The sequence below is a fragment of the Eleutherodactylus coqui genome, chromosome 11, assembly GCF_035609145.1.
Source record: "Eleutherodactylus coqui strain aEleCoq1 chromosome 11, aEleCoq1.hap1, whole genome shotgun sequence".
NCBI classification, from domain to species: domain Eukaryota; kingdom Metazoa; phylum Chordata; class Amphibia; order Anura; family Eleutherodactylidae; genus Eleutherodactylus; species Eleutherodactylus coqui.
The window spans coordinates 68,299,214-68,322,822 of record NC_089847.1 but is presented as its reverse complement, the minus strand read 5'-3'; the positions used below and the strand labels follow the sequence as shown (position 1 = coordinate 68,322,822).

Here is a 23,609-nt window from a genome sequence, read left to right as displayed (position 1 = left end):
TGGCCTATGACTTTACCTCTGCCGTTGTAAAAAGGATAGGGCTCTTTCAAAATAGACATGCTGCACATTTTAACTCCTTTTTGGATGTGGAGATTTCCGCCGAGGACATTTTGCAGTATTTCCGTAGTAATAGTGACTTCCAAACTGGCTTCAGTAGTAATAGTGACCTCTGCAGTAGCCCCAGTAGTGATGGGGTCCCCACAGTGGTTTCAGTAGTAATAGTGACATCCCACAGTGGTCTCTGCAGTAACAGTGACCCCTGCAACAGTCTCTGCAGTAACAGTGACCCCTGCAACAGTCTCTGCAGTAACAGTGACCCCCCCAGCGGTCTCTGCAGTAACAGTGACACCCCCCACAGCGGTCTCTGCAGTAACAGTGACACCCCCCGCAGGCGTCTCTGCAGTAACAGTGACACCCCCCCGCAGCCATCTCTGCAGTAACAGTGACACCCCCCCCCCGCAGCCGTCTCTGCAGTAAAAGTGACACCCCCCGCAGCCGTCTCTGCAGTAAAAGTGACACCCCCCGCAGCCGTCTCTGCAGTAAAAGTGACACCCCCCGCAGCCGTCTCTGCAGTAAAAGTGACGCCCCCCGCAGCCGTCTCTGCAGTAACAGTGACGCCCCCCGCAGCCGTCTCTGCAGTAGCAGTAACGCCCCCCGCAGCCGTCTCTGCAGTAGCAGTGACGCCCCCCGCAGCCGTCTCTGCAGTAACAGTGACACCCCCCCCGCAGCCGTCTCTGCAGTAACAGTGACGCCCCCCGCAGCCGTCTCTGCAGTAAAAGTGACGCCCCCCGCAGCCATCTCTGCAGTAAAAGTGACGCCCCCCGCAGCCGTCTCTGCAGTAAAAGTGACGCCCCCCGCAACCGTCTCTGCAGTAACAGTGACGCCCCCCGCAGCCGTCTCTGCAGTAACAGTGACGCCCCCCGCAGCCGTCTCTGCAGTAACAGTGACGCCCCCCGCAGCCGTCTCTGCAGTAACAGTGACGCCCCCCGCAGCCGTCTCTGCAGTAACAGTGACGCCCCCCGCAGCCGTCTCTGCAGTAACAGTGACGCCCCCCGCGGCCGTCTCTGCGGTAACAGTGACGCCCCCCGCGGCCGTCTCTGCGGTAACAGTGACGCCCCCCGCGGCCGTCTCTGCGGTAACAGTGACGCCCCCCCCCCCCCGCGGCGGTCTCTGCGGTAACAGTGACGCCCCCCCCCCCCCCGCGGCCGTCTCTGCGGTAACAGTGACGCCCCCCGTGGCCGTCTCTGCGGTAACAGTGACGCCCCCCCCCCCGCGGCGGTCTCTGCGGTAACAGTGACGCCCCCCCCCCCCGCGGCGGTCTCTGCGGTAACAGTGACGCCCCCCCCCCCCCGCGGCGGTCTCTGCGGTAACAGTGACGCCCCCCCGCGGCGGTCTCTGCGGTAACAGTGACGCCCCCCCGTGGCGGTCTCTGCGGTAACAGTGACGCCCCCCCGCGGCGGTCTCTGCGGTAACAGTGACGCCCCCCCGCGGCGGTCTCTGCGGTAACAGTGACGCCCCCCCGCGGCGGTCTCTGCGGTAACAGTGACGCCCCCCCCGCGGCGGTCTCTGCGGTAACAGTGACGCCCCCCCCGCGGCGGTCTCTGCGGTAACAGTGACGCCCCCCCCGCGGCGGTCTCTGCGGTAACAGTGACGCCCCCCCGCGGCGGTCTCTGCGGTAACAGTGACGCCCCCCCGCGGCGGTCTCTGCGGTAACAGTGACGCCCCCCCGCGGCGGTCTCTGCGATAACAGTGACGCCCCCCCGCGGCGGTCTCTGCGGTAACAGTGACGCCCCCCCCGCGGCGGTCTCTGCGGTAACAGTGACGCCCCCCCGCGGCGGTCTCTGCGGTAATAGTGACGCCCCCCCCGCGGCGGTCTCTGCGGTAACAGTGACGCCCCCCCCGCGGCGGTCTCTGCGGTAACAGTGACGCCCCCCCGCGGCGGTCTCTGCGGTAACAGTGACGCCCCCCCGCGGCGGTCTCTGCGGTAACAGTGACGCCCCCCCCGCGGCGGTCTCTGCGGTAACAGTGACGCCCCCCCCGCGGCGGTCTCTGCGGTAACAGTGACGCCCCCCCGCGGCGGTCTCTGCGGTAACAGTGACGCCCCCCCGCGGCGGTCTCTGCGGTAACAGTGACGCCCCCCCCGCGGCGGTCTCTGCGGTAACAGTGACGCCCCCCCGCGGCGGTCTCTGCGGTAACAGTGACGCCCCCCCCGCGGCGGTCTCTGCGGTAACAGTGACGCCCCCCCCGCGGCGGTCTCTGCGGTAACAGTGACGCCCCCCCGCGGCGGTCTCTGCGGTAACAGTGACGCCCCCCCGCGGCGGTCTCTGCGGTAACAGTGACGCCCCCCCGCGGCGGTCTCTGCGGTAACAGTGACGCCCCCCCGCGGCGGTCTCTGCGGTAACAGTGACGCCCCCCCGCGGCGGTCTCTGCGGTAACAGTGACGCCCCCCCGCGGCGGTCTCTGCGGTAACAGTGACGCCCCCCCCGCGGCGGTCTCTGCGGTAACAGTGACGCCCCCCCGCGGCGGTCTCTGCGGTAACAGTGACGCCCCCCCGCGGCGGTCTCTGCGGTAACAGTGACGCCCCCCCGCGGCGGTCTCTGCGGTAACAGTGACGCCCCCCCGCGGCGGTCTCTGCGGTAACAGTGACGCCCCCCCCGCGGCGGTCTCTGCGGTAACAGTGACGCCCCCCCCGCGGCGGTCTCTGCGGTAACAGTGACGCCCCCCCGCGGCGGTCTCTGCGGTAACAGTGACGCCCCCCCCGCGGCGGTCTCTGCGGTAACAGTGACGCCCCCCCGCGGCGGTCTCTGCGGTAACAGTGACGCCCCCCCGCGGCGGTCTCTGCGGTAACAGTGACGCCCCCCCGCGGCGGTCTCTGCGGTAACAGTGACGCCCCCCCGCGGCGGTCTCCGCGGTAACAGTGACGCCCCCCCCGCGGCGGTCTCTGCGGTAACAGTGACGCCCCCCCCGCGGCGGTCTCCGCGGTAACAGTGACGCCCCCCCGCGGCGGTCTCCGCGGTAACAGTGACGCCCCCCCGCGGCGGTCTCCGCGGTAACAGTGACGCCCCCCCGCGGCGGTCTCCGCGGTAACAGTGACGCCCCCCCCGCGGCGGTCTCCGCGGTAACAGTGACGCCCCCCCCGCGGCTGCCTCCGCGGTAGCAGTGACGCCCCCCCGCGGCTGCCTCCGCGGTAGCAGTGACGCCCCCCCCCCCCCCCCGCAGCTGGCTCCGCAGTAGCAGTGACGCCCCCCGCAGTTGCCTCCGCAGTAGCAGTGACGCCCCCCGCAGCCGCCTCCGCAGTAGCAGTGACGCCCCCCGCAGCCGCCTCCGCAGTAACAGCCCCCCACCCCCCCTACCTTCCGTAGTGGCCTCCGCAGTAATAGTGATGCACACCCCCCCCCCCCCCCCCCCGCGTAGTGGCCTCCGCAGTAATAGCGACCCCCGCAGTGGCCTCCGCAGTAATAGCCCCAACACCACCTCCGCAGCGACCTCCGCAGTAACAGTAGCACCCCCCTACCTTCCGCAGTGGCCTCCGCAGTATTAGCGACCCCCGCAGTGGCCTCCGCAGCAATAGCGACCCCCGCAGTGGCCTCCGCAGTAATAGTAACGGTGTCCCACACAGTAATAATAGTGACCCCCCAGCAGCCGCAGTAGTTTAGAGCGACCCCCTCAGCATTAATAGTGCCCCCACCACACGGTATTAACCCCCCCTCCCCCACACGCACACACTCGCACAGCGGGCCCAGTAGTAATAGTTACCCCCCACAGACCCACAGCGGCCGCATTAGTACTGCTATTACTACAGGGGCTGATATAGGGGACACTATTGCTTATATTAGCCCTAGTAGTAATAGTGCCCCCTGAGACCCAAATATTTACCTCCTTGTCGAAGCACTGCTGCTCCTCTGCTCGGAGCTGCTGCAGACTTTAGTGTGTGTATCCGGACGCCTCCTCCCCTCTGCTCTCGTGGAACAAAGGAGGAGAAGGATCCTGGGTGCACACTAACGTCACAGTGTGCACCAGGGATCAGCGCCGCTGAGTGAATACCAGCCAGGGAGCCGCGGCACCCTGGTTGCCAGTATTCATTACCGTGGTGAGCAGCCACCAGCGCACGTGGCATAGGTTCGCCACTACTGTTTTAGGGTGTTCTGTGACTTTATAATCATAGACTCCCCTTCTGGTGATTTCAGCTCTGTACAATATGGTTCATTGAAGGTGGCCTTCACCAGTATATACCTGTAATTCAGATGTTGGCTTAACCTTTTCCAATCCACTGTCTGACATCTGAAGACATTCTGATTGAAGGCTGTACAGCTCCAATGTCGAAAGACGTCCGGCAGGGTATTCTTACTGTTTATTACTGGCCGCTCTATTGTGGGGGGCGTCTCCAGAATGTCACATACAGCAGTACTGGCTCTAGCCAGCAGATGGCGCCATTGTGAAATGGCAGAAAGAGAAAGCCCCCTAGGAAACCCTGAATCCAAAATTGGATTGCAAAGGGTTAATGCCCCATCCATACTCCTGTTTCTCAGAGAATTCACTGTTAGTTTCTGTATTTCTGGCAATGTTGTGCTGCATTGGGGCAGAATTAGCATACCACAGCTCTTAGAGTATCTATCTTATGTACTTTTTGTAAGTGATTTTCATTTGTTGCCATCTAAATCGATGGTTGACCTTGACATGATGCGTAGGTAGAAAACGTTTCCCTTGCTCTGGTTTACATTCAGTGCATTCCTGTCTCCTCCTCATAAAGCCCTGATACACGGTGAATTAACATACTTGTAGAACTCCCTTTTCTTTTATTACAGCAATTTGTAAACACTGTTAAAAGAAATTGGCTTCGAGTCCCAGCTGCCCTTATGATGTCTTGTGGGTTTTGGAGGTAATCCAGATTGCTGAAGGTTTTTAGCCTATTTCACCGGCTGAGAGGAGACATCATAGGGTTTATAGGAATATAAGAGCATATCTTGCTGCTTACTGTGGCTTGCAATGTGCTTATCTTTCATTTGGTTATCTTGCTTTACTAGAGTAGAAGATGGTACTTGTAGAAGGCTGCAAGCTAAATCACAATCTCCTTAAACTTTCGGCATTCTTTAGTATTTTTCATTTAGTTTTTTCTTTTTCATGCCTCCTAATGACAGTCACTGAAAGCTAGAAATTGTTGAATTTCTTTTACCCATGCTGCTCTGATCATAGATAAGTGGGACCAATTGACCTTCCAGGTAACATACATAGTAACCTAGTATATTAGGCTAAATGAAGACAATGCCCATTTAGTCCAGCCTATTTTAACCTCCCTCTTGTTGGTCTACAGGAAGGCAAAACCCACCCAGTGAGCCAATTAGCTCCTATGGAGGAAAAACATAACTTCCTGACTCCATAATGGCAGCTAGAGCAATCCCAAACATTTGCGATAAACAACCCCGCTGGTCAACTAATGTCTATATCCTGTATTATCAAAGCGCTCTAGAAAGACATCTAGTCCCCTTTTAAACTCCTCTATGGTCAAAAGCAAAAGAAAAGTCAAATAGATGCTATTGGATGCTTACAAGATGAAAATGGTGAATTGGTTAAGAGTAGAGATGAGCGAGCACCAAAATGCTCGGGTGCTCGTTACTCGAGTCGAACTTTTCACGATGCTCAAGGGTTCGTTTCGAGTAACAAACCCCATTGAAGTGGGCGACTAGAGCATTTTTGTATATCGCCGATGCTCGCTAAGGTTTTCATTTGTGAAAATCTGGAAAATTCAAGAAAGTGATGGGAACGACACAGAAACGGATAGGGCAGGCGAGGGGCTACATGTTGGGCTGCATCTCAAGTTCCCAGGTCCCACTAGTAAGCCACAATAGCGGCAACAGTGCCCCCCCCCCCTCCCAACAATTTTTACTTCTGAAAAACCCTCATTAGCAAGGCATACCTTAGCTAAGCACCACACTACCTCCAACAAAGCACAATCACTTCCTGCATGACGCTCCGCTGCCACTTCTCCTGGGTTACATGCTGCCCAACCCCCCCCCCCCCCCCGCACGACCCAGTGTTCACAGCGCACACCAAAGTGTCCCTGCGCAGCCTTCAGCTGCCCTCATGCCACACGCTGGCCTCATAGCCACACCACCCTCATGTCTATTTATAAGTGCGTCTGCCATGAGAAGGAACCGCAGGCACACACTGCAGAGGGTTGGCAGGGCCAGGCAGTGACCCTCTTTAAAAGGGGCGGGGCAATCGCCCACAATGCTGTACAGAAGCTATGAGAACTCCAATCCTGTGCCACCTCCATCAAGAGCTGCAAACGTGGGCATAGCAATGGGGAATCCATGTGCCACACAGTATTCATTCTGTCAAGGTGTCGCATAGCTCAATCCACACTGCAAGGGGAAAGCCGTCAGCGCTCTGCCCTCTACCCAAATCAGTCAGTGCCTTTGTGCCAGACAGGTCAAACACCGCGATGGGAACTAAGTTTGCACCAACAGCATAGGGGGGTCCTAGGAAGCCCAAGACATGAACAAAAAATTGATCTGAGCTGCTAAACATGGGAGACTTGCACCGCGCCCACGACATAGGCCTCGGCCCACAGCTTCAGCAATTCTAGGCAGGAAGCGGACTTTCACTGCACCAAGGGCATAGGCCTCTGCACAAACCCTCAGCAATCGCGGGCCTACAGCGGACTCCTATGCTAGCGTAGCTGTGCACGTCGCATTAGCGCTGTATTGCTCCTGTAGTTTGTCCCAATGCAGTGCCCCGGATAGTAGAGCTAACATCAGATTAAATACAGGTGGGCTTCGGCCCACACTGCATGCCCCAGTCAGACCAGGGTTTTTAATACATAGACACAGGCAGGTACAACTCACTAATGTGAAGTCCGTGTGGATCGACAGCATGGGTGGCTCCCTGGAACCCACCGGCGGTACATAAATATATCCCATTGCATTGCCCAGCACAGCTGAGGTAACGTCCGATTAAATGCAGGTGGGCTTCGGCCGACACTGCATGCCCCAGTCTGACCGGGGTTTTTAATACGTAGACACTGGCAGGTATAAATCCCTAATGTGAAGTCCCTGTGGACCCACAGCATGGGTGGCTCCCTGGAACCCATTGGCGGTACATAAATGTATCCCATTGCAGTGCCCTGCTAAGCAAAGCTAACGTCACATACAATACAGGTGTGCTTCGGCCCACAGTGCATGTCCCAGCAAGACTGGTAATATGTACCTTAACAGTAACCGCGTTGGTGGGAATGTGGTGGCGACTGCGGACCTAGTAGAGCGGTTTTATTTAGTTGGTTTTCGGAATGTGGCCAAGATTAAGTGGGCCGTGGCGGGGGGATGGTGGGGGGGCTCTCTTGTTCTGTCGGTAAAGGTAAATTCTTGGACTGCCACCAGATGGACCAATGCAAAGGTATTTGCCAAGAATGTTTTCATTGTTGGAGGAGGAGGGGGATGTTTTTGAGGCACTACGTGTCCTCTCCACGTGTCCGTGGTTATATGCACCTTAACAGTAACCGCGTTGGTGGGAAATGGCCTCGCCACCATCATGTCTTTGGGAAGCCTCAGTTTCCACACCCCAGTGACATAGCATTAGCAGCGGCATAGGCAGAGCCCAGAATTAGTAACATTTCAGCGGTAGCATTAGGGACAGGCCCCAGTAACATATCACTAGCAGCATTATATAGGGAGCACAGTATTAGTTCCATTTCAGTAGTAGTAGCAGTCAAGACAGGCCACAGTAACAATTCCGAAGCAGCAGTATAGGGGGAGCACAGTATTAGTTCCATTTCAGTAGTAGTAGCAGTCAAGACAGGCCACAGTAACATTCCCGTTGCAGCAGTTTAGGGAGATAACAGTCTCTTGCACATTTCAGTAGTTGCAGTATAGACAAGGCCCCAGTTACATTTAAGTAGCAAAAGTGTAGGCCAACCCCACACACCTTGCTGTAGCATGAGTGCAGGCGAAGCCCATAAAAATTACTAGGATTACACTGTAGCCCCCAAAAATTGGTGTACCAACAGTACTAATGTACCTCAGAAAAATTGCCCATGCCCAACCAAGAGGGCAGGTGAAACCCATTAATTGCTTTAGTTAATGTGGCTTAATTTGTAACTAGGCCTGGAGGCAGCCTAGTTAAAATAAAAATTGGTTCAGGTGCAAGTTTCAACGCTTTAATGAGATTTGAAACGTATAAACATTGTTTACAAAAGTCATATGACTGAGCCTTGTGGGCCTAAGAAAAATTGCTAGTTCGGCGTGATTACGTGAGGTTTCAGGAGGAGGAGGATTAATATAATACACAGATTGATGAAGCTAAAAGGTCCCCGTTTTTGATGGTGATAGAGAACGATGCTTCCATCCGCGGGTGCAGCCTACGTATTGTTTAGGTACCGCTGCTGTCCGCTGGTGAAGAAGAGAAGTCTGGGGAAATCCAGGCTTTGTTCATCTTGATGAGTGTAAGCCTGTCGGCACTGTCAGTTGACAGGCGGGTACGCTTATCCGTGATGATTCCCCCAGCCGCACTAAACACCCTCTCTGACAAGAAGCTAGCCGCAGGACAAGCAAGCACCTCCAGGGCATACAGCGCGAGTTCAGGCCACGTGTCCAGCTTCGATACCCAGTAGTTGTAGGGAGCAGAGGCGTCACGGAGGACAGTTGTGTGATCGCTACGTACTCCCTCACCATCCTTTTACAGTGCTCCCGCTGATTCAGCCTTGACTGGGGAGCCATAAAGCTGTCAAAGGCCTTGGAGAGTGTTCCCCTGCCTGCGCTGTACATGCTGCCTGAGTTCCGCGCCTCCCCTGCTACCTGGCCCTCGGAACTGCGCCTTCGGCCACTAGCGCTGTCGGATGGGAATTTTACCATCAGTTTGTCCGCCAGGGTCCTGTGGTATAGCATCACTCTCGACCCCCTTTCCTCTTCGGGTATGAGAGTGGAAAGGTTCTCTTTATACCGTGGGTCGAGCAGTGTGTACACCCAGTAATCCATAGTGGCCAGAATGCGTGTAACGCGAGGGTCACGAGAAAGGCATCCTAACATGAAGTCCGCCATGTGTGCCAGGGTACCTGTACGCAACACATGGCTGTCCTCACTAGGAAGATCACTTTCAGGATCCTCCTCCTCCTCAGGCCATACACACTGAAAGGATGACAGGCAAGCAGCATGGGTACCCTCAGCAGTGGGCCAAGCTGTCTCTTCCCCCTCCTCCTCATGCTCCTCCCCCTCTTCCTCCTCCTCAACGCGCTGAGATATAGACATGAGGGTGCTCTGACTATCCAGCGACATACTGTCTTCCCCTGCCTCCTTTTCCGAGCGCAAAGCGTCTGCCTTTATGCTTTGCAGGGAACTTCTCAAGAGGCATAGCAGAGGAATGGTGACGCTAATGATTGCAGCATCGCCGCTCATCATCTGGGTAGACTCCTCAGTTTCCAAGGACCTGGCAGATGTCTGCCAACCAGGCCCACTCTTCTGTAAAGAATTGAGGAGGCTGACTCCCACTACGCCGCCCATGTTGGAGTTGGTATTCCACTATAGCTCTATGCTGCTCATAGAGCCGGCCAACATGTGGAGCGTAGAGTTCCACCGTGTGGGCACGTCGCACAGCAGTCGGTGCACTGGCAGATTAAACCGATGTTGCAGGGTCCGCAGGGTGGCAGCGTCCGTGTTGGACTTGCAGAAATGTGCGCAGAGCCGGCGCACCTTTCCGAGCAGGTCTGACAAGCGTGGGTAGCTTTTCAGAAACCGCTGAACCACCAAATTAAAGACGTGGGCCAGGCATGGCATGTGCGTGAGGCTGCCGAGCTGCAGAGCCTCCACCAGGTTACGGCCGTTGTCACACACGACCATGCCCGGTTGGAGGCTCAGCGGCGAAAGCCAGCGGTCGGTCTGCTCTGTCAGACCCTGCAGCAGTTCGTGGGCCGTGTGCCTCTTCTCTCCTAAGCTGAGTAGTTTCAGCACAGCCTGCTGACGCTTGCCCACCCCTGTGCTGCCGTGCCGCGCGACACCGACTGGTGGCGACGTGCTGCTGCTGACACATCTTGATTGCGAGACAGAGGTTGCGTAGGAGGAGGAGGAAGGTGGTTTAGTGGAGGAAGCATACACCGCCGCAGATACCACCACCGAGCTGGGGCACGCAATTCGGGGGGTGGGTAGGACGTGAGCGGTCCCAGCCTCCACTAAATTCACCCAATGTGCCGTCAGGGAGATATAGTGGCCCTGCCCGCCTGTGCTTGTCCACGTGTCTGTTGTTAAGTGGACCTTGGCAGTAACCGCGTTGGTGAGGGCGCGTACAATGTTGCGGGAGACGTGGTCGTGCAGGGCTGGGACGGCACATCGGGAAAAGTAGTGGCAACTGGGAACCGAGTAGCGCGGGGCCGCCGCCGCCATCATGCTTTTGAAAGCCTCCGTTTCCACAAGCCTATACAGCAGCATCTCCAGGCTGATCAATTTGGCAATGTGCACGTTTAACGCTTGAGCGTGCGGGTGCGTGGCGGCGTGCTTGTGCTCAAACAGTGGCGCTAGCGACGTCTGGACTGAGGACAGCGGAGGTGAGGGTGTGGGTGCAGGCCAGGAGATGGTAGTACCTGTGTCCTCAGGGGGGGGTTGGATCTCAGTGGCAGATTGGGGCACAGGGGGAGAGGCAGTGGTGCAAACCGGAGGCGGTGAACGGCCTTCGTCCCACCTTGTGGGGTGCTTGGCCATCATATGCCTGCGCATGCTGGTGGTGGTGGCTCCCCAGCTGATCTTGGCGCGACAAAGGTTGCACACCACTGTTCGTCGGTCGTTAGGCGTCTCTGTGAAAAACTGCCACATCGTAGAGCACCTTGACCTCTGCAGGGTGGCATGGCGCGAGGGGGCGCTTTGGGAAACGGTGGATTATTTGGTCTGGCCCTGCCTCTACCCCTGGCCACCGCACTGGCTCGGCCTGTGCCCACACCCTGACTTGGGCCTCCGCGTCCTCGTCCTCTAGGCCTACCCCTAACCCTCAGCATGGTGTATTACCAGTAGTGCAGAAACAGAACACTGTAATTAAATGTGCCGCTAATTGGCCTGTGGTTGGAGGCTGACTTCGCTTACGGAACGCCAGGAAATTATTTTGCGCAAGCCTGCTGTAACACTTAGCTGGCTGCGTATGAATTAGGAGGACAACTACACCCAGCACAGACCCAGTACACTGAGGACAGTCACAGGCAGCCCAAATAGATTTTTTTCCCCAAATTTTGCGCAAGCCTGCTGTAACACTTAGCTGGCTGCGTATGAATTAGGAGGACAACTACACCCAGCACAGACCCAGTACACTGAGGACAGTCACAGGCAGCCCAAATAGATTTTTTTCCCCAAATGTTTTTGGAAAGGCCCACTGCCTATATACACTGTATATGTCTTCTCTTTCTGCGTCACCACTACTGGCCCTGGAGTATGTCAAATAACTGCACTCTGTTGCACTGTGGACTGGAATACAGCGGTGATTTAACAGCCAACACAGAGCCAGGAAATAATTTTGCGCAAGCCTGCTGTAACATTTAGCTGGCTGCGTATGAATTGGGAGGACAACTACACCCAGCACAGACCCAGTACACTGAGGACAGTCACAGGCAGCCCAAATAGATTTTTTTCCCCAAATGTTTTTGCTAAGGCCCACTACCTATATTCAATAAATATGTCTTCTGTCCCTGCCTCACCACCACTACTGGCCCTGGAGTATGTATAATTACTGCAGGGCGCAATGCTCTGCACGGCCGATATACAAAAAAAAAAAAAAAATGTGCAACACTGCAAAAAGCAGCCTCCACAGTACTGCACACGGTTAGATGTGGCCCTAAGAAGGACCGTTGGGGTTCTTGAAGCCTAAAATACTCCTAACACTCTCCCTATAGCAGCTCCGGCACCAACAGCACTTTCCCTCCTCTATGTCAGAACAAATCTGTGGCGAGCCGCGGGAGGGGCCGATTTTTATACTCGAGTGACACTTGATCTCACCAGCCACTCACTGCAGGGGGGTGGTATAGGGCTTGAACGTCGCAGGGGGAAGTTGTAATGCCTTCCCTGTCTTTCTATTGGCCAGAAAAGCGCGCTAACGTCTCAGAGATGAAAGTGAAAGTAACTCGAACATCGCGTGGTACTCGTCACGAGTAACGAGCATCTCGAACACGCTAATACTCGAACGAGTATCAAGCTCGGACGAGTACGTTCGCTCATCTCTAGTTGATATATAAAATGAGACAGCTCGGACTGGGTGAAAATGTATGTATCTGGGCAAAGAACTGTCTCTGAGAAAGAAAGCAGAGGGTGGTAATAAATAGCTTGTACTCTGATTGGGCTACCGTTGCTAGTGTGGAGTCACAGGGCTCAGTACTAGTCCCCATTCTGTTCAATATATTTATCAATGGCCTGATAGAGGGACTGCACAGTAAAATATCAATATTTGCAGATGATACAAAATTGTATAAGACAATTAATACAACGGAGGACTATGTGCGGCTACAAAGGGCCTAGATAAGCTGTGGGCTTGGGCAGAAAATGGCAAAGGAAGTTCAATGCTGATAAATGTATGGTTATGCATATGGGCAGGAGAAACAGATGTCACCAATATACACTAAATGGGGTACAGCTAGGAAAAAGTGATATGAAAAAGACCTAGTGGATTGTAGATTTAACTGGAGCAATCAATGCCAGTCAGCTGCTGCAAAAGCAAATAAAGTCTTGGGGTGCATTAAAAGAGGCATAGGGGCGATGGATGAGCACATTATTCTCTAACTATATAAGGCACTTATCAGGCCCCATATGGAATACCGTGTACAGTTCTGGACAACTGTGTCAGGAAAGATGTTGCAGTGCTTGAGAGGGTCCAAAGAAGGGCAACTTAACTAATAAATCGAATGAGAGGACTTGAATACCTAGAGAGGCTATCAAAATTGGTATTATTTACCCTGGAAAAAAGATGGCTAAGGGGCGACCAAATAACCATGTATAAATACATTAGGGGACAATACAAGGATCTCTCCCATGATCTGTTTATACCTAGGACTGTGACGGTAACAGGAGGTTATCCGCTACATCTAGAAGAAAGCAAGTTTCATCACCAACACAGAAGAGGGTTCTTTACTGTAAGAGCAGTGAGACTGTGGAACTCCCTCTGCCTGAGGACGTGGTGATGGCAAAATCCATTGAGGAGTTTAAGAGGGGGACTAGATGTCTTTCTAGAGCGCTATGATATTACAGGATATAGACATTAGGTGACCAGTGGGTTACTGTTCTGCGTCTTTCATTCAGTTCGGAACTATCAAAGGTTGATCCAGGGATTATTCTGATTTTTAGCATCCAGCTCTGGTCAAGGCTCACAAAATTCTATCACCCTTTCACATCAAACTAGGTTTGATGAAAAATTTTGAGAAAGCCATGGACTGGACATCACTAAATTTCTGATTCCTTCATGAAAAATTCCCTTGAATCAACAAGGTAAGGATTAAAAAGGGAGTTTTTATGGGTCCTCCGATTCAAGAGGTCTTCAAAGATGACTTGTTCAACAACTTGCTGCAGGGTAATGTGAAACAAGCATGGAATGCTTTTTGCGTAGTGTCTATAAACTTGGAAATATTAGGGCAGAAAAGTACAAGGCAATAGTACAAGACATGCTGAGGCAGTAGTAGAAACTTGACTGCAATATGTCTCTAAAGATCCACTTGCTTCATTCCCATCTGGATTTCTGTCCATACAACTGTGGTATGGTTAGTGATGAACATGGCAAACGTTTTCCTCAAGATATCGCAACGATGGAACAAAGATACCAGGAAAAATGATCCCCTACCATGCTGGCTGACTACTGCTGGACACTCCACAGAGATGCCCCTGATCAGCTGTACAAGAGACAGGCAAAGAAAGCTAAGATGTAGTCTATGACTTGATTCTTTACAGGTATTAACCATAGGCCTACATACATTTCATGATGTAATCAAGTATAGTTATTTTATTTTTATTTTTTTTTGGGGGGGGGGGGGAAGAATTTTCCAAAAATTGATGGTTCAAGGAAGCATTGAAGGGAATCTGTACTCTTTTCACTAAGAAATACTAGGTAGTGAAACATATTCCATTTTTCTTTTTTTTTTCTGACTACAGTGTGGCATCTTGTCTTTACTGCAGTTCTCGGCATTTAGGGAGATGCTTTACTGCAGAACTCATGGGCCTTTCACACAGTGGATAGAAGCTGACCTAATAATTTCTATGGGAGACTATTCCTTTTTTTTTTTAATTCAATATTTTTATAGTTTTAGCATATAAAAACATACAACAAACATAAGCCCCCCCAAACTGCCCCCCCCCAACCACCCAATGGTCTCTCTCGTATTAACCATCATAAAGTCCTTAAAAGACAGTACAGTCTGCAAAACCTGAGTTAAATTGTCTTTCGCTTTGAGGATCAAAGAGCCTACGAAAACAGCATCACCGGTAAACGTTCTTTGTTTTCTGCGTGCACCTTCTTTTTTTCCCCCCGCCCTCTCACTTTTCGTGATATCTTATAGTGTACATGTTGTCAGTCGGTAAGTGCACAAGGGGACAGAGAAATAATAACGTCTCATAGGAGAAGGGCTTTTTCCATTTTATTCCAGGGGACAGCAATATATTGTTCATTTATTTGGTCTCTCTCCCAACTCCATGTGTCAATTTTGATATTATCTCATTATTAAACAGGATGCACATCAATTAAATTGTTGGTCTCTTTATTACTCTTCTCCTTTTCCTCCCCTGAGTTGCTTTCTTAGCATACAGCCTTCCAACCATTCAGTATGTTATAATTTATTCTACGTATGTTCCCCCAAGCCAGTCAGGCCATGCGCCTGTATCCATTTGAGCCATATGTCGTAGTATTTCTGACTGGTCTTGCGTCTTGAATATATATTCCTTTCCCACTGGAGGATTTGATTAACTTTGTTTTGAAATTCGCACAGTTTAGGAGGGGCCTCGTCTAACCAGTGTTGGGCTATTGTTTTCCTAGCTAGATACAATAGTCTAGCTATTGCAAGTTTTTCGTGCTCGTCCAGTGCAAAGTCGTGCACGTAGCCCAAAATACATATGAACGGCGTGTGGTCTATAGCTACACCAAACACTGTGCCAACCAAATCACATACCTCTGTCCAGTATCAATGCAATTTTGGACACTGCCACATCATGTGGATTAAGTCCCCTGTATGAGTCTTACAACGTGCACATGTGGGTGAGTTTCTCACCCCGATTCTGTGTAAAAAGGCTGGCGTGCGGTACACCCTGTGTATCAGGTATAACTGCGATAATCTATGCGATTCGCTCAGGAATAGTCTGGGCGTCATCTGTAGGATCTCCTCCTAGTGCGACTCCTCTATAGGCCCAACATCTACCTCCCACTTTACTTTAGTTGAGATTGGGTTGCGTTCATTCTCCACATCTTGGATGTAGGAGTATAGCTGCGAGATTTTTCCTGCAGTGGTGACTGCTGTACCTATGATATCTGCTACTATATATATATTGACACTGTTACCTCTAAGTATGTTTCTGCTTGGAGAGCATGTCTAAGCTGTAGATACTTATAAAATTCACTATTCAGGACATTAAATTCTTGTCTCCGCTTCTCAAAGGTTTTTACTCTTCCCCCTTCCAACAACTGAGAGATTCTCCCGATACTTTTGTTCCTCCACTCTTGAAAACCTTCTAATTTATTGATTTCCGGTAAGCAAGGGTTATACCCTATATGGGTAAACTGTGTACAACTATTTATTCCCGCCATACTCCTGGCTTTCCACCATACTTTATGCATGAGCAGTAATGTTGGAAGGGTCTGGCCATTTTTCTTAAAGGTGTGTCTCTCTAAGTCAGTGATGGGCAACCTTTTGAGCTCGGTGTGTCAAAATTCGCCAAAAAACAGCATAACTCGGGTGGTGTGTCACTTCGAGGAAAAAAATCCATAAATTCGCGATATTTATAGTTTAAATAACAAATATGTATAATTGTAATGTATAAATGTATTTAATAAACCCAAAATACCCATAGCACAGGCCCTCACCTCTCCCAGCCTCCACCTCACTTATCTTAGTAATGATGAGCCCCCAGCGGCGACAGCAGCCCCCAGCATTACCTACCCCACACACAGCGGCCCCCAGCATTACCTGCACCCCACACAGCGACCCCCAGCATTACCTGCCCCCCACACAGCGGCCCCCAGCATTACCTGCCCCCCACACAGCGGCCCCCAGCATTACCTGCCCCCCACACAGCGGCCCCCAGCATTACCTGCCCCCCACACAGCGGCCCCCAGCATTACCTGCCCCACACACAGCGGCCCCCAGCATTACCTGCCCCACACACAGCGGCCCCCAGCATTACCTGCCCCACACACAGCGGCCCCCAGCATTACCTGCCCCACACACAGCGGCCCCAAGCATTACCTGCCCCCCACACAGCGACCCCCAGCATTACCTGCCCCCCACACAGCGACCCCCAGCATTACCTGCCCCCCACACAGCGACCCCCAGCATTACCTGCCCCCCACACAGCGGCCCCCAGCATTACCTGCCCCCCACACAGCGGCCCCCAGCATTACCTGCCCCCCACACAGCGGCCCCCAGCATTACCTGCCCCACACACAGCGGCCCCCAGCATTACCTGCCCCACACACAGCGGCCCCCAGCATTACCTGCCCCACACACAGCGGCCCCAAGCATTACCTGCCCCACACACAGCGGCCCCAAGCATTACCTGCCCCCCACACAGCGACCCCCAGCATTACCTGCCCCCCACACAGCGACCCCCAGCATTACCTGCCCCCCACACAGCGGCCCCCAGCATTACCTGCCCCCCACACAGCGGCCCCCAGCATTACCTGCCCCCCCACACAGCGGCCCCCAGCATTACCTGCCCCCCCACACAGCGGCCCCCAGCATTACCTGCCCCCCCACACAGCGGCCCCCAGTATTACCTGCCCCCCCACACAGCGGCCCCCAGCATTACCTGCCCCCCCACACAGCGGCCCCCAGCATTACCTGCCCCCCCACACAGCGGCCCCCAGCATTACCTGCCCCACACACAGCGGCCCCCAGCATTACCTGCCCCACACACAGATGCCCCGCCCAGCGGTGACTGCCCCCTCATAGATGCCCCCCCAGCGGTGACTGCCCCCTCACAGCGGACTACCCCTCCCCCCTTCCCCGACCCATGTACTTACCTTGTGGATGCTCCGCTCTTCCTGTGCCCGGCGCCCTCCAGCAGCGATGATCTCCCACACACACTGTGACGTCAGTGTGTTGCAGGACGCCTTCTTCCCCGGACGCTCCTGCGGAACCAACAGGTAAGAGACGTCGGGGGACGGGGGGAGGAGGATCCTGGTGCACTCTGACATCACAGTGTGCGCCGGGATCAGCGCTGTTGGTAGTGCTGGTTAATGAATACCAGCAGGGGAGCCGCGGCCCCTGCCGGTATTCATTAACGGGGGAGCGGCCTCGTGTCAGCTACTATGGCTACGCGTGTCAGTGCTGATACGCGTGTCATAGGTTCGCCATCACGGCTCTATGGCTTCAAAAAGATGTGATCCGGCAAAGCCTCCCGCGTCTCCTCCGTCTCCCACCCCCTAAAGTATTGTAGTTGTGAGGCAATAAAATATGAGATGGAATTAGGTAGGGCCAAACCGCCTTAATTTTTAGGGTTACATAATGTCTCTAGTTTCATACTGGCTCCTTTTCCACACCATATAAGTTCCCTGAACATAACACTAACTTTATGGAAGATTCGTTGCGTTATCCAGTGGGGGGAGTTGTGCATTATGTAGAGGAGCTGTGGCATCCACACCATTTTAATTGGATTTACTCTCCCTATAACAGATAAGGGAAGCTTGCGCCAGGTTTATTTTCTCATAGTCCGCTACGTTTCTGGTAACATTAACCCCTAGGTACTTAAACATCTCCGTGCACTGCATAGGTATCTCTTCGTTAATTATACATAGTTCCGGCATATCTACTGACAACACCATTGATTTGGACCAATTTATGACTAGTCCTGAATATAGTCCAAATTCCCTAATATGCATGGCTGTCCCCAAAGATGCTTCTGCCTCTCCTAAAAATAGCAGAATATTGTCTGCATATAGGGCAATTTTTTTCTTCCACCCCACTATGTTTAAATCCCACTATTCCAGGGTGTGAACATATTTTACAGGCTAGGGGTTCCACTGCCAGCGCAAAGAGAAGCAGTGACAGTGGGCATCCTTGACGTGTGCCTCTATATATTGGGAACGTCTCAGAAGATTCCCCGGTAATTAACACATCTGCCCGCACATCCGTGAATAGAAGTTTGACCAGCCGAACTAGACTATTCCAGCATGCACTGTGACCTGCGCATGTGGTGTGGGGGGGGAGGAGGTGAGCTGTGATTATCACTTTAGCCTTATAGTCTTAAGATTCTTGTTAACGTTATTTGTTTCAGTAGCCTCGTGTGAGAGGAGTTTTTCAAAACTAAAATTAATCAAGAGCTCTTAGGTCTACTATGAGTCAAGCTCTGCTCTCTGACTTAGCCATCTTGCCAATTGAAAACAAAGTAGCAAAAGGATTTGATTTTGAGTAATGCAATTTTCAAAATTTTTAGAGAACAAATTTAGGAGACAAAGGTCTTAAGTGTTTATGCTCACAATGTTAAGTAAATAAACCGGAAAAATATGCTTGCAACTGTAAGTATCTTGTCTTTCTTTCCTTTTTAATAATTTCAAAATTGGGGCTGGGTACCACCTGACCTTGCTACGCCACTGGCCTAAAGTGCTCCTGTGGTTAGTTAGCCTGTTATCTATTTTGCTGGTTGTATTTGTGTTTATTGGGTTACACCCTAATTAAACAGTCCTTCAGTTTTGTGCAATATGATTATACCATGCGTTTTCAATATCACAAAGGATTTTGAGTCCTTCAGATATTGCAGTGGAGCCCTCTAAGTAAAGGACTATAATTATGCTATTTGCAAGCTGGAAGTGGACTTGGTAATGTTAAGTATGTTAGATTTATTAAATACTAGCTTACCCGTCGCGCGTTGCTGCGAAGACAGACAGACATACATACGTTTTTATATATCTAGACTAGCTTACCCGTCGCGCGTTGCTGCGAAGACAGACAGACAGACATACATACGTTTTTATATATCTAGATAACAACCAATCACAGCACAGCTTTTTTAGGTTACCTCAGTGGTATAATATATAACAACCAATCGCAGCGCAGCTTACATGTTACCTCAGCTTCGAGTTTCTATTACATTGGGAAGCGAGAGAATTCGATTCCGTACGTAAAATGTGGACGCTAATTCTTTTGCGCATAGAATTGAATAATCGAGTTGGGACCGATTAGCTTTTCCTATTTATGACATATTCAATGCTCGTGCCAAATTCCGAGTTTCTATGACATTGGGAAGCGAGAAAATTAGATTCCGTACGTAAAATTTGGACGCTAATTCTTTTGCGCATAGAATTGAATAATCGAGTTGGGACCCATTAGCGTTTCCTATTTATGACATATTCAATGCCCGTGCCAAATTTCAAGTTTCTATGTGAGAAAATTACATTCCGTACGCAAAATTTGGACGCTAACTCTTTTGCGCATAGAATTGAATAATCGAGTTGGGACCCATTAGCTTTTTTCTATTTATGACATAATCAATGCTCGTGCCAAATTTCACATTTCTATGACATTGGGAAGCGAGAAAATTAGATTTCGTACGTAAAATTTGGACGCTAATTCTTTTGCGCATAGAATTGAATAATGGAGTTGGGACCCATTACCTTTTCCTATTTATGACATAATCAATGCTCGTGCCAAATTTCAAGTTTCTATGACATTGGGAAGCGAAAAAATTAGATTCCGTACATAAAATTTGGACGCTAATTCTTTTGCGCTTAGAATTGAATAATCGAGTTGGGATGAGACATAAGGCCTTGCCCATAAGCATTCCCCAACCTCCAAGAACTGAACCTACCTACCTGAATGAGATTTTGTAGGCCGCTGCTTCCCCCTTGCAGGCTGAATAAAATAGCCGTTGGGTGGAACATACAATTTATCCGGCTGCTGTGGCTTCTTAGGAAGATATCCTAGTACTTGTTTACCCACTTCCAACTCCAATGGTAATTGGCTGGCGTGCTCTAGTGGTTCCAAGCTGTACGTGTCATAATAGAGCCTTAATGACCTCACAATGCAGCTTTATAGAACATGTTGGGGCATGTTCAAGGGCGTCTGATGTTGATGACATCAGTGATAACATCACAATAGCAGGTGGCTTACTTATTCGATCTACGTGGGGGGGTGGTAACTTTCGACGACGCTCGCGTGCCATTTATCGTAGGATAGTTGTACTATGCCTATAATCTTCCCAGGAGTGTACTCAACAACTTCCCAAAGTTTCATGGCGATCGGATGAATGGTGTAGTAGCGCATAAAGGACAAACAGACACGCACGCACACAGACATACATTCATTTTTATATATATAGATTAACATGTATTTAAAATGTATGACTATTAGAGATGAGCGAGTATACTCACTAAAGGCAATTGCTCAAGCGAGTATTGCCTTTAGCGAGTACCTGCCCGCTTGAGACTGAAGGTTCGGGTGCCGGCGCGGAGGAGCGGTGAGTAGCGGCTGTCAGCAGGAGGGAGCGGGGGGAGAGAGAGAGCTCCCCTCCGTTCCTCCCCGCTCTCCCCCGCAGCTCCCTGCTTGCTCGAGCAATTGCCTTTAGCGAGTATACTCGCTCATCTCTAATGACTATACATAAAGTGACATAGAATTAAAGTACTGTTCAATTAATATGCACATATGTAACATCTCTATTAAGAGATTTTTTTATTAACCCCTTAGAGATCAGCCTATTTTGTGCCTTAAGGACCAAGTGATATTTTCATCCTCACATTACAGGAGGCATAACTTGTTGACATAGGCTTATGAGGGCTTTTTAAAGGGAAAAGTATTTTTTTAATGTCACTACTCTGGGGTACATATGTGCTGTGTAACTTTTTTATTTTCATTATTTTTTTTGGGGGGGGGGGATGTTTTTGCAGAAAAATAATAGAATGCAGCACTACAGATTCAAAGACCTATAGCATTTTTATTTTACGCTCCTTGTCTCTATAACTCCGCCACCTGAGATTGCCTTCCCCCTTGCAGAACAGGAAAAACACACAGGGCGGTTTAAAATTTTCCTTCCTTCCTCCTCAGTGGGTTATAAAGAACAGTCATGGGTAGAAACCAAATTTCTAATTTTATATAACCATCATACATGATTATAACATAATATATATGAGAGAGAATGTACTGGTGCAAACTTTTAGACTTTGTGAAAAATAGGTTACCGGTAAGGCTGATCTTCCTTTCCGGTAATGGAGCTATGTGAGAGTGTGGTTTTTTTGCAGTAAGCATTTTAGTTTTTTTACTGGTACCAGTTTGAGGTATATGCAACTTTTGGATTGCATTCTGGCATTAGCTTTTTAAACTATTTTTACAACGTTCAAGTGAGATAAATGACATACTGCAGTTGCTATGGATTGTGGCATTTAAGGGGTGACGCTAACAGGATCTGAGGATTCTTCACTACTAGCTGTTCGAGAAGGAACTGGGCTATCAAATGCAGGTTTAAATGCCCACAGTGAGGTCCGTAAAAAGGCGTATTGCAGTTTCTAACAGGCTAAAAGTGGAAAAGCAGGATAGTTATTACAGAATGTGTGTGCATGCACTATATCGAAACATGTTTTCCTTTCCTTCTTCATTTTTCCTTTAAGGCCCTAATACACAGTTCAGTTGCCTAAACTCATCGACTGATATTAGAACTGGACAACTCTCTAATATGTATGGGGGTGTCTTAACTTTCACCTTACAGATGATGTGGGGAAAGGAGGATAATTTCAACGCCCAGTCCTTTTGTTCCTCAAGAGATAAACCATCCCCAGTGTTGAAGGTATGTGGACACCTTAGCTTCCTAAACATATGACTGTTTGGCTGATCCAAATGTTCATGTGTATGGCAGAGCCGGTGCAAACCGCTGTTGGGCAAACAATTATTCATTAGACAGGATTTGGATTCACATAGTGCCTGCTTTCCTTTAGAAAAGAGTAGTGATTGTTTTGACGGTGATTATCACATAGTGACTTATGTTTACATAGTGCTGATTTGCTGTGGAAAAAACTGAAAAATCTGACAATCCGGTCTGTATGGTAGGTGTGCTGATTTTATTTTTTTTCTAAAGCAGATTTGACAACATATTTTCCACTTATACTGTCAAGGGGATGAAATCTTAGTGTAGAAAGGTGAAGGATAGAGCATACTGCTAACTTGGAAATCTGCAATAACAATTCACGCTCATTTGTGGATGGGGTTGGATGTTTGTTTCCTAGCGACGGGTTTTATTTATTTTTTTGTGTTTACATCCTGTTAAAAAAAAATCCACACAAGTAGTGGTCCTATTGAATATTATATACTGCATTACTACTTGAATTGACCATAGGCTCCACATAAACCCTTTTTATTCCACTTCTGTGGGACCCCTCTGTATGGAATAGCATAGCAGCAGACAATGGAAATGTGTCTGTGACAACATGAACTGTTGCTACACCAGGTGTGTTTTGTGTCACTGAGGTGCCGAATGCCGCTGTATGACCTCTCCACACCGCCACACGCAAATGCTGGGTTGCTCCAGACCTTCAGGGAAGACTCTTCCATCTCGGCTTGCACGTTCATTGATCCTTGTGGCGGTGCAGCTATTTTCTGTACCTTACAGGGATGGACAATCCCTGGTGTTAAATAAGAGATGTGCGTCTTTAACCCCAAATATACTTACTAAAGATGCCACACTCTCCTTTGCTTTAGAGTTGAAATGCACATTACCAAGAGAAAGGATCAATCCCTCAACTTCAGGCCAAGAATCCAACCAGTAGGCAGCAGCACCGAGACTTCATTACTATTCTAACTATATATATATATATATATATATATAACTAGCTGATATACCCGGCTTCGCCCGAGTTAATTTGGTACTGGTGTTTATCTGGTGTTCACACGGAAAATCTTATGAAGTCGTGGTTACTTTAGAGATACTGAGTAGAGATGAGCGAACGTACTCGTCCGAGCTTGATGCTCGGGCGAATATTAGGGTGTTCGGGATGCTCGTTACTCTTAACGAGCACCACGTGATGTTCGGGTTACTTTCACTATCATCTCTGAGAAATTTGCGCGCTTTTCTGGCCAATAGAAAGACAGGGAAGGCATTACAACTTCCCCCTGCAACGTTCAAGCCCTATACCACCCCCCTGCAGTGAGTGGCTGGCGAGATTAGGTGTCACCCGAGTATTGAAATCTGGCCCTCCCGCGGCTCGCTACGGATGCATTCTGACATAGAGGAGGGAAAGTGCTATCGTGTTGGAGCTGCTATAGGGAGAGTGTTAGGAGTGATTTTAGGTTTCAAGAACCCCAACGGTCCTTCTAAAGGCCATAAATCTTCTCTATATGCGCTCAATGGGGCCGGCGGCAGCAGCGCCGACCCCATTGAGAACATATAGAAGACAAATCCTTCTTCTCTGCCACAGCTGTGACAGAGAAGAACGATGTTTGCCCATTGAATTCAATGGAACCGGCAATACAGCAGGTT

The 23,609-nt window shown here is 50.7% G+C and overlaps 2 protein-coding genes across 3 annotated transcripts in view; both read left to right on the top strand.

The window, feature by feature from the left end:
• PC (pyruvate carboxylase) overlaps positions 1 to 23,609 on the top strand; it is a 916,513-nt gene that overhangs the window by 163,667 nt on the left and 729,237 nt on the right. The gene's annotated exons all lie outside the window — the stretch shown is intronic.
• Positions 21,865 to 23,609, top strand: part of LOC136581856 (uncharacterized) — a 37,126-nt gene continuing 35,381 nt past the window's right edge. Inside the window, exon 1 of the mRNA XM_066582496.1 lies at positions 21,865 to 21,923. The gene's annotated coding sequence lies outside the window, so the exon portion shown is untranslated. The remainder of the gene's footprint in view (positions 21,924 to 23,609) is intronic.